The 10,253-nt window shown below is 42.0% G+C and overlaps 1 pseudogene; it reads left to right on the forward strand.

The window, feature by feature from the left end:
* Positions 1–7,991: 7,991 nt before the first annotated feature.
* LOC136163981 (solute carrier family 25 member 3 pseudogene) lies at positions 7,992–10,017 on the forward strand (annotated as a pseudogene).
* The last annotated feature ends 236 nt before the right edge of the window (positions 10,018–10,253 follow it).

Genomic DNA, 10,253 nt, shown 5'->3' on the forward strand with positions numbered 1-10,253 from the left:
TTCTTTTTCTTCTCTGATTGCTGAAGCTAGGACTTTCAGAACTATGTTGAATAATATTGGAGAAAGTGGACACCCTTGTCTTGCTCCTGATCTTAGGGGGAATGCTTTCAGCTTTTCACCATTGAGAATAATATTTGCTGTAGGCTTATCATACATGGCCTTGAGGTAGATTCCTTCTATGCCCATTTTTTGAAAAGTTTTAATCATAAATGGGTTCTGAGTTTTGTCAAAGGATATTTCTTCATCTATTGAGATTATCTCATGGTTTTTATATTTCAATTTGTTAATATGGTGCATTGCATTGATTGATTTGTGTATATTGAAGAATCCTTGCATCCCTGGAATAAACCCAACTTGATCATGGTGTATGAGCTTTTTGAAGTGTTGCTGAATTCTGTTTGCTGAAATTTTTTGGAGCATTTTTGCATCTATGTTCATCAGTGATATTGGCCTTTAGTTTTCTTTTTGTGTTGTCTTTGTCTGGCTTGGGTATCAGGGTGAAATGGATTTGGAAGTGTTCCTCTGCAATTTTTTGAAAGAGATTTAGAAGGATAGGCATCAGTTCTTCTCTAAATGTTTGATAGAATTCTCCTGCGAAGCCATCTGGTTCTGGGCTTTTGTTTTTTGGAAGATTTTTGATCACAGCTTCAATTTCAGTGCTTGTAATTGGGTTGTTCATAATTTCCATTTCTTCCTGGTTCAGTCTTGGAAGATTGAACTTTTCTAAGAATCTGTCCATTTCTTCCAGGTTATCTATTTTATTGCCATATAGTTGTTCATAATAGTCTCTCATAATCCTTAGTATTTATGCATTGTCTGTTGTAACCTTTCCTTTTTCATTTATAATTTTGTTGATTTGATTCTTCTCTCTTTTATTCTTGATGAGTCTGGCTAAAGGTTTGTCAATTTTGTTTATCTTCTCAAAGAACCACCTTTTAGTTTTGTTAATCTTTACTATTGTTTCTTTCATTTCTTTTTCAGTTATTTCTGGTCAGATCTTTATGATTTACTTCTTTCTACTAATTTTGGTTTTTTTTTTTCTTTTTCCAGTTGTTTAAGTGTAAAGTTAAGTTGTCTATTCAATATTTTTCTTGTTTCTTGAGGTAGGATTGTATTGCTTGTATAAACTTCCCTCTTAAATTTGCTTTTGCTGCATCCCATAGGCTTTGAGACATCATATTTTCATTGTTATTTGTTTCTAGAATTTTTTGTATTTCCCTTTTGATTCCTTCAGTAACCTGTTGGTTATTTAGAAATGTGTTGTTTAATCTCTATGTATTTGTGCTTCTTACACTTTTTTTTTCTTGTAATTGGTATCTAGTCTTATAGCATTGTGGTTGGAGAAGATGCTTGATATTATTTCAATTTTTTAAAATTTACCGAGGTTTGATTTGTGACCCAAGGTTTGGTCTATCCTGGAGAATGTTCCATGTGCACTTGAGAAGATGTATTCTTCTGCATTTGGGTGGAATGTCCTGAACATATCAATGAGATCCATCTCACCTAATGTATCATTTAAGACTTGTGTTTCCTTTTTAATTTCCTGTTTTGATATCTGTCCATCAGTGTGAGTGGGGTGTTAAAGTCTCCTACTATTACTGTGTTACTGTCAATTTCTCCTTTCATGTCTATTACTGTTTGTCTTATGTATTGAGGTGCTCCTGTATTGGGTGTATAGATATTTACAATTGTTATGTCTTCCCCTTGGATTGATCCCTTGATCATTATGCAGTGTCCTTCCTTATCTCTTGTAATCTTCTTTATTTTAAGGTCTGTTTTGTCTGATATGAGGATTGCTACAACAGCTTTCTTTTGCTTCCCATTTGCATGGAATATATTTTTCCATCCTCTCACTTTCAGCCTATATGTGTCTTGAGATCTGAAGTGGGTTTCTTGTAGACAGCATATATATGGGTCTTGTTTTTATATCCATTCAGCCAGTCTGTGTCTTTTGGTTGGAGCATTTAATCTGCTTACATTTAAAGTAATTATTGAGATATATGTTTATATTGCCATTTTCTTAATTGTTTGGGGTTGATTTTGTAGATCTTTCTTCTTCTCTTGTATTTCTTGACTGTATAATTCCCTTTAACACTTGTTGGAAAGCTGGTTTGTTGGTCCTGAATTCTCTTAGCTTTTGCTTGTCTGAAACGGTTTTTATTTCTCCATCAATTCTGAATGAAATCCTTGCTGAGTACAGTAATCTTGGTTGTAGATTTTCCCCTTTCAGTATTTTAAATATATCCTGCCACTCCCTTCTGGGCTGCAGAGTTTCTGCTTAAAGATCAGCTACTAAGCATATAGGGTTTCTCTCGTATGTTACTTGTTTCTTCTCCCTTGATGCTTTTTAATATTTTTTCTTTGTGTTTAGTCTTTGTTAGTTTGATTAGTATGTATCTTGGTATGTTTCTCATTGGGTTTATCCTGTATGGGACTCTGTGCCTCTTGGACTTGATTGACTATTTCCTTTTCCATGTTGGGGAAATTTTCAACTATAATCACTTCAAAAATTTTCTTGTACCTTTTCTCTTTCTCTTCTTCTTCTAGGACCCCTATAGTTTGAATGTTGTTGTGTTTGATATGGTCCCAGAAGTCTCTAGATTGTCCTCAGCTGTTTTCATTCTTTTTACTTTTTTCTGCTCTTCAGAAGTTATTTCCACCATTTTATCTTCCAGCTCACTGATTTGTTCTTCTGCTTCAGATATTCTGCTATTGATTCCTTTTAGAGTATTTTTAATTTCAGTAATTGTGTTGTTTGTCTCTGTATGTTTATTATTTAATTCTTCTAGGTCTTTGTTAATTGATTCTTGCATTTTCTCCATTTTGCTTTCAAGGTTTTTGATCATCTTTATTATCATTATTCTGAATTCTTTTTCAAGTAGTTTGCCTATTTCCTCTTCATTTATTTGGACTTTTGTGTTTTTAGTTTGTTCCTTCATTTGTGCAGTATTTTTCTGCCTTTTCATTAGTTTTTTTTTTTTTTTTTTTTTAAGTTACTGTGTTTGAGGTCTCCTTTTCCCAGGCTTTGAGGAAAGTTGAATTCTTTCCTTGAAGAAGGTTGAATTCTTTCTTCCTTTTGGTTTCTGCCTTCCTAAGGTTGGTCCAGTAGTTTGTGAGCTTCCTATAGGATGATATTGTACTGAGTTTCTGTTTGTTTGTTTGTTTTTCCTCTGATGGGTAATGCTGAGTGAGGTGGTAATCCTGCCTGCTGATGGTTGGGTTTCTATTTTTGTTTTGTTTGTTGTTTAGATGAGGTGTCCTGCACAGGGTGGCTACTGGTGATTGGGTGATGCTTAGTTTTGTATTCAAGTGGAGTCGTTTGTGTGAGTTCTCACTATTTGATACTCCCCAGGGTTAGTTCTCTAGTACTCTAGAATCTTGGAGTCAGTGTTCCCACTCCAAAGGCTCAGGGCTTGAGCTCCAGTCAGGAATGAAATGAGATTAAAACAAATATCCAAAAATGAGAAATCAAAGGTGAACCCCAGACAAATGGCAGTTATAAAATCAGGCAAGTAATAATTAAAATAATGGAATATGTACATATACATACATCCATGAGCAGAGTGAAAACAGTCTAACAAAAATAAAGTACAGTAGATTGACCCGTCAAACAAAGGAAATAAAAAAGTATATTTACCAGTTAAGAACACAACTAACTTAAGCACTAACTGGAAAGCAAAACTAAAGGAAGGTGTCAAGTGGGGAATAAAGCAATGAACATAAAACTAATAAAGACATTGAGAGGAAAGAAAGAAAGAATAGATATACAAAGTTAAATAGAGGAAAATGAAGAAAATTTATATACATTAATGATTAACTACAAGGGGAAAAGAACAGTAGTAAAGGCAAACAAAGGAAAAAATGTGGAAAAAATGTAATAGGTTTAGAAAATTAAAAATGTAAAAAAAAAAAAAGAAAAGAAAACTTGGTAGAAAGAAAAGAAAAAAAAAAAAAAAAAAAAGGAAAACTCCACAGAACTGCAGAAGTCCAATGTAGAGGCAGAGGTTTATAAAAACAATAGAAAGTGTGACTGAATACATACATATTCACATACACGCATCAGCAAAATCAAAACAGTCCAACAAAAATAAAGTATAGTAGACTGACCCAGAAAACAAAGGAAACCAAAAATTATATCTACCAGAACAAAGCTAATTAAACTACAAACTGGAAAACAAAACTAAAGCAAGTTGCCAATTGGGGAACAAAACAATGAAAGTGAAGCTAACAAATATGTTGAGAGGAAAGGAGAGAAAGAAAAGAAAGAAAGAATAGATATGCAAAGCTAAATAGAGGTAGATTAAGAAGATTTATATATATTGGATATTAACTGCAAGGGGAAAAGAACAGTAGGAAAAGCAAACAAAGGAATAAATGTAGAAAAAATAATAATAGATTTAAATTTAAAAAAATTGAATTAAAAGAGAGAGAAAAGAGACAAAAAAAGAGAGCAAAACTTCACAGAACTGCAAAAGCTCAACATAGAGGCAGAGGTTTAACAACAATAAAAAGATTTTACTGAGGAAAAAAAAAGCTCAAATGCTTCTACAACTTGGTAGGGGGAGCGGGGGGGGGGTGGGTAGGGAAAAAGAAAAAAAAATTCACAAGAATCTACAGAACAAGTCAAAAACTAAGAATAATAAATATTTTTCTTGAGTCACTGCTGTCAGAGTCCTTTCCCTAGCTGGGAGTCACAGTCCACCTAAACTCCCTAGGATACCCTCCAACACTGAGTTGATCTCTGGACCTGCTGTGGGGGCAGCTCAGATTCTAATCTGGTCATACTCATGTGTGTTCTTGCCTCCAATGTCCATAGCTATCAGAGTGTTTTCTTTTGTGGGAGCTCTCAATGGCCTTTTATATATTCCATAGACACAGAGTCTGCTTGGTTGATTGTGTGGATTTAATCTACAGCTTGTACAGCTGGTGGGAAAGGTTTGGGTCTTCTTCCTTAGCCACACTGCCCCTGGGTTTCAATTATGGTTTTCATCTCCACCGGGACATGTGGGTCGTTCACTGGGGTTAGCTCCTGAGGCTGCCCTGGAGGGCTTGGGTTAGCCCGTGAGGGCCAGGTGTAGAGGTGGTGAAGCTGCTTGAGTTGCAGGTGTTGTGGCAGCATCAGGTACTCAGGGAGGCTAGGACAGAAGGAACTATAGTGCTCTAGAAGGCTATAGCAAACAGTATTGGCCAGTATGTTCCAGAATTCTTGCCTAGAGAACCCCCTGACAGAGAAGCCTGGCAAGTCAGTCTACAGGGTTGCAAAGAGTCGGACACGACTGAAGTGACCCTGTGTGCATAGAAGCAAGAATTTTTTTGCCTGTGGCAGCTCTGCCCCAGTGAGAGTTGAGCATGAAGGTGGTGCAGCTGCTTGGCTTGCAGGGACCCTGGCAGCACCAGTGTGCAGGGACACGGACTGTCTCTGCCACAGGAGTTAGGCCCTATCAGAGTCTTTAAGCTGGCTATCAGAAGGCCTTTTTGGCCAATCTTTCTCTGTAGCTTTGCCCATTCAGGCACTTAGAGGGCTCCCTTGCCTGGGGGTCCTAACTGTAGATCAGTGCATCAGGCACTTAAAGGGGCACCCTGGGTGGGGTACTACTCTGTAATTCAATGTATCAGGCATATTTATGGGCCAGCCTCTCTATTGTTCAGCTGCTCATGCTGGCCTGTGGGGAGAGAGAGGCTATGGTGTTGGCTCTACCTGCTACGTGTGACTCAGCAATATCACCTTGCTTCCATGTCTTTCCTTCACCAGCATTTCCCACCATGATCTCCTCTCTCACATCCCCTCAATCCTTCTCTCTGCAGTCAACAGAAGCCCTTGCCCTGGGATTGCTCCACAATCCCTAAACTCCAGCTCCCACCTTCTGTGCCTTCCGGGAGACCAACATTCCTGTCCAGGGTATGTATGGCTGCAGCAAAGACTGTCTGATTCTCATTTCATTTAGGTTGCCATAGATCAACTCTTTCGCTCTCAGCCTTATATGTTTCTTCTCTGACTCAGGCAATTGCCCAGTTGTGGGGATTGGATCCCTGCTTCAGTTCCCCCACCCACTGAGAGCAGGTCCGGTCCTACTAACATTCCTGTTTTTCCTCCCTAGTTCCTTCACCCTAACGAGTTTTGCTTGGTTCTATATTTTCTTTTCCACTGGTCAGGTACTCCTTTCTTCTCTCAGCTGGTGTTCTGCATGCACTTCTGTGCCTGAAGGTATATTCCTGATGTATCCGTGGAGAGAGATGTACTCCATCCACATCCACCCACTCCTCCACCATCTTGTTCTTCCAAGACCTTGCTTTAGTTCAGTTCAGTCGCTCAGTCATGCCTGACTCTTTGCAACCCCATAGACTGAAGCATACCAGGCCTCCCTGTCCATCACCAACTCCTGGAGTCCACCCAAACTCATGTCCATTGAGTCGGTGATGCCATCCAACCATCTCATCCTCTGTCCTCCCCTTCTCCTCCCACCCTCAATCTTTCCCAGCAACAGGGTCTTTTCGAATGAGTCAGTTATTGGCATCAGGTGGCCAAAGTATTGGAGTTTCAGCTTCAGCATCAGTCCTTCCAGTGAATACTCAAGACTGATTTCCTTTAGCATGGACTGGTTGGATTTCCTTGCAGTCCAAGGGACTCTCAAGAGTCTTCTCCAGCACCACAGTTCAAAATCATCAATTCTACCATGCTCAGCTTTATTTATAGTCCAACTCTCACATCCATGCATGACTCCTGGAAAAACCATAGCCTTGACTAGATGGACCTTTGTTGACAAAGTAATGTCTCTGCTTTTTAATATGCTGCCTAGGTTGGTCATAACTTTCCTTCCAAAGAGTTAGTTGTGAGGTGAGCAGAAGTAACGCAACTTAGATTAGGAGTAGGCCTTCCTACTTGGTAAGATTATCAGGTCACCTGGATACAACCAATTAGCCAATTAGGACCAATTAGCTTTCACTTAATACTGACCGCTGTTTGCCAATTAGGAAATTAGGATCGGGGCAGAAACCCCCAGGAAAGTCCTGCACGCGCAAAAGTATTGACCAATGAAATTGCTTTGCAAATGTGTAACCAATCCGCTTCTCACCCTATAAATTTGTGTAACAGCTTGGGCTCGGGACTCTCTGACCCTGCACCACTGCGTTGGTTGTGGTGGAGGGCCCTGGCTTGAGTCAGTAATAAACTTCCCCCTTTTGCCAGTTGCATTGTCTTGGAAGCCTTCTCTCTTCCCACTCAGGTATTCGAACATTGGGCATAACATTTGGGGGTCTCGTCCGGGATCCCTTTACAGGGGGAAGAGAACACTTCCAGGACAGAGGGGAAGGATAGATAATAGCACCGGTGCTCAGGAAAACTCAGGGGGACCGAAAACCCAGCGCTGTGTTATCAGCTGTCCGTGTGTTTGTCTTTGGCTCTCCGTGTTTGCGTGTGTGCCAGCATTGTCTCAGGCAGGACAGGAAAAGTCCAGTGTAAATCCGGGGCCCTACTGTGAAGCAGGAAGGTGTCTGGCGCAGGAAGTCCAGTGTAAATCCGGGGCCCTGCTGTGAAGCAGGAAGGTATCTGGCACAGGAGAAAACTTTCTATCTGGCGAGAAAACTCAGGGGGCCCGAAAACCCAGCGCTGTATTGTTGGCCAACGTTTGTCTGTCCGTGTGTTTGTCTTCGGCTCTCCGTGTTTGTCCGTGTTTGTGTGTGTGCCGGCATTGTCTCTGGTCTCTTCAGGAGTTTCAGTGCTGCCTTCAACTCCTACTCTCTTCAGGAGTTTCAGTGAACAGGCGAACGGTTGTGGGGGCAATTGATGAGTCCTGGCCAGGGCTACACTCTGGCGGACTCTGAAGGCCCTATAATAAGTGAGCCTCAGTAACTAGAGCCCGACCAGGTGAAACTCTCCTTTCACTATGATTGTCAGCAGTTGTTGCACCACAGAAGAACGGGAGCGAATTCTGGCAGAAGCATGAAAACGGGTCACGGGGGCTGACGGGAGGCCAACCACCCAGCCTCATCTCATGGACGAGGGGTTTCCTCTGTTGTGGCCTAACTGCGATTTTAAGCGAGCGGAAGGTAGGGAGCGTCTACAAGTGTACTGCCAGGCTCTGATGACTGGCCTGCGGGCCACAGCAAGAAAGCCGACAAATTTGGCAAAGGTAAATTTAGTAAGGCAAGAGCCCACTGAGAGCCCGGCAGCCTTCCTAGAGAGGCTGATGGAAGCTTTCAGGCAATATACACCTATGGATCCCCAGGCTGAGGAGTCATGCGCTGCAGTTCTATTAGCGTTTGTAAATCAGGCAGCCCCAGATATTAGGAAGAAATTACAAAAGATAGAGAGATTGGGAGAACAAACGATACAGGATTTACTGAAAGCAGCTGAAAAGGTATTTAATAATAGGGAGACCCCAGAAGAAAGAGAAGAACAAATTCGATGAGAGGAAAGGGAATTAGCTGAGAATATCAGGAAGGAAGATAGAGAATATAGAATGAGGGAAAACCGGAAGAACCAGAGGGAGCTAGCCCAGATTCTTTTTGTGGGGATAAAAGCCGGAACAGAATTGAGGCTGCTGAAGATTACATGTTAGATCTGAGGTGTGGGGACCCTGAAAATCTGGAATGTTTTACTATTAGCCTGTCAAATGTAGGCTTTGTACCTCTCTATGGTGGAGATCAGACCCAGAAAGTTACTTGCCACCCAGAGGTCCTTCTGCTACACAAATAGCCTGGCAAGAGGTCACCTGTTTGGGGTATAAGATCAGGCAGGGGCAAAGGTGGCTAACCCAGGCCATGAAGGAAACAATATTGCAGATACCAGAGCCCAAGACCCTCCGCCAGGTGAGAGAGTTTCTGGAGACTGTTGGATATTGCAGACTGTGGATCATGGGGTTTGCTGAGAAGGACTGGCTCTTGTATGAGGGAAATAAAGAGACCCCAAACTGGACTTGGACTGAGCCAATGAAACAGGCTTTCCAGACACTCAGACGGGCCCTACTAGAAGCCCCAGCCCTTGCCCTGCCTAACCCAAATAAGCCATTCCAGCTGTTTGTAGCTCCATGATTGCAGCGAGATACTGGCTGAGGCCCTGGCAGCATGAAAAGACTTAACTGATGTACCACTAAACAACAGTGAGCTAGTATGGTTCACCAATGGGAGCAGCTATGTTAAAGATGGGCAAAGGAAAGCTAGAGCCGCCACAGTAGAAGAGTACAGTTGTGAATATGGCTCCGCGAAGTTTTATGCACTGTGTGGCTTTGGTGGGGTCTTAAGTTGTGGTCTGACACACTGCTGTTGTTCCTCTGGATTTAGTGAAATGCCGTATGCAGGTGGACCCACAGAAGTACAAGGGCATTTTAATGGATTTTCAGTTACACTCAAAGAGGATGGTTTCCGTGGTTTGGCCAAAGGATGGGCTCCGACCTTCATTGGCTACTCCCTGCAGGGGCTCTGCAAGTTTGGCTTTTATGACAGCAACATGCTTGGAGAGGAGAATGCCTCTCTGTAGCGCACATCACTGTATTTGGCTGCCTCTGCCAGTGCTGAATTCTTTGCTGACATTGCTCTGGCTCCTGTGGAAGCTGCTAAGGTTCGAATTCAAACCCAACCAGGTTATACTAACACTTTGAGGGATGCAGCTCCCAAAATGTATAAGGAAGAAGGCTTAAAGGCATTCTTCAAGGGGGTTGTTCCTCTTTGGATAAGTTTGCCTGCTTGGAACAAGTTTGTGGTTCCCAAGCCCCGAAGTGAATGTCCAAAGCCAGAGACATAGCTGGAGTCTTCTGTGCCATTGTTTCCCACCCTGCCGATTCCGTGGTGTCTCTGTGTTGAATAAAGAGAAGGGTAGCAGTGCCTCTCAGGCCCTCAAGAGACTTGGATTTAGAGGTGTATGGAAGGGACTCTTGGCCCGCATCATCATGATCGGCACTCTGACTGCACTACAGTGGTTTATCTATGATTCTGTGAAGGTCCACTTCAGGCTCCCTCGCCCTCCTCCCCCTGAGATGCCAGAGTCTCTGAAGAAGAAGCTTGGGTACACTCAGTAGATAAATGAAAGTAAACATGGACTGAATCTGCGTGTTGATCAGTGTTTGAGGAAAATGCAACTGGACGAGAGATAATCCAGGCTTGCAAAGCGTGCCAGCTGATGAGGAAAGGGAAGAAGCAGCACACGGGAATGAGGTACTGAGGGGAAGAGCCAGGGCAACACTGGGAGATAGATCTCACTGAGGTAAGACCAGGGAAGTACAGGTATCGCTATCTGCTGGTTCTGGTAGATACCTTCT

The sequence above is a fragment of the Muntiacus reevesi genome, chromosome 3 (genome assembly GCF_963930625.1).
Source record: "Muntiacus reevesi chromosome 3, mMunRee1.1, whole genome shotgun sequence".
NCBI classification, from domain to species: domain Eukaryota; kingdom Metazoa; phylum Chordata; class Mammalia; order Artiodactyla; family Cervidae; genus Muntiacus; species Muntiacus reevesi.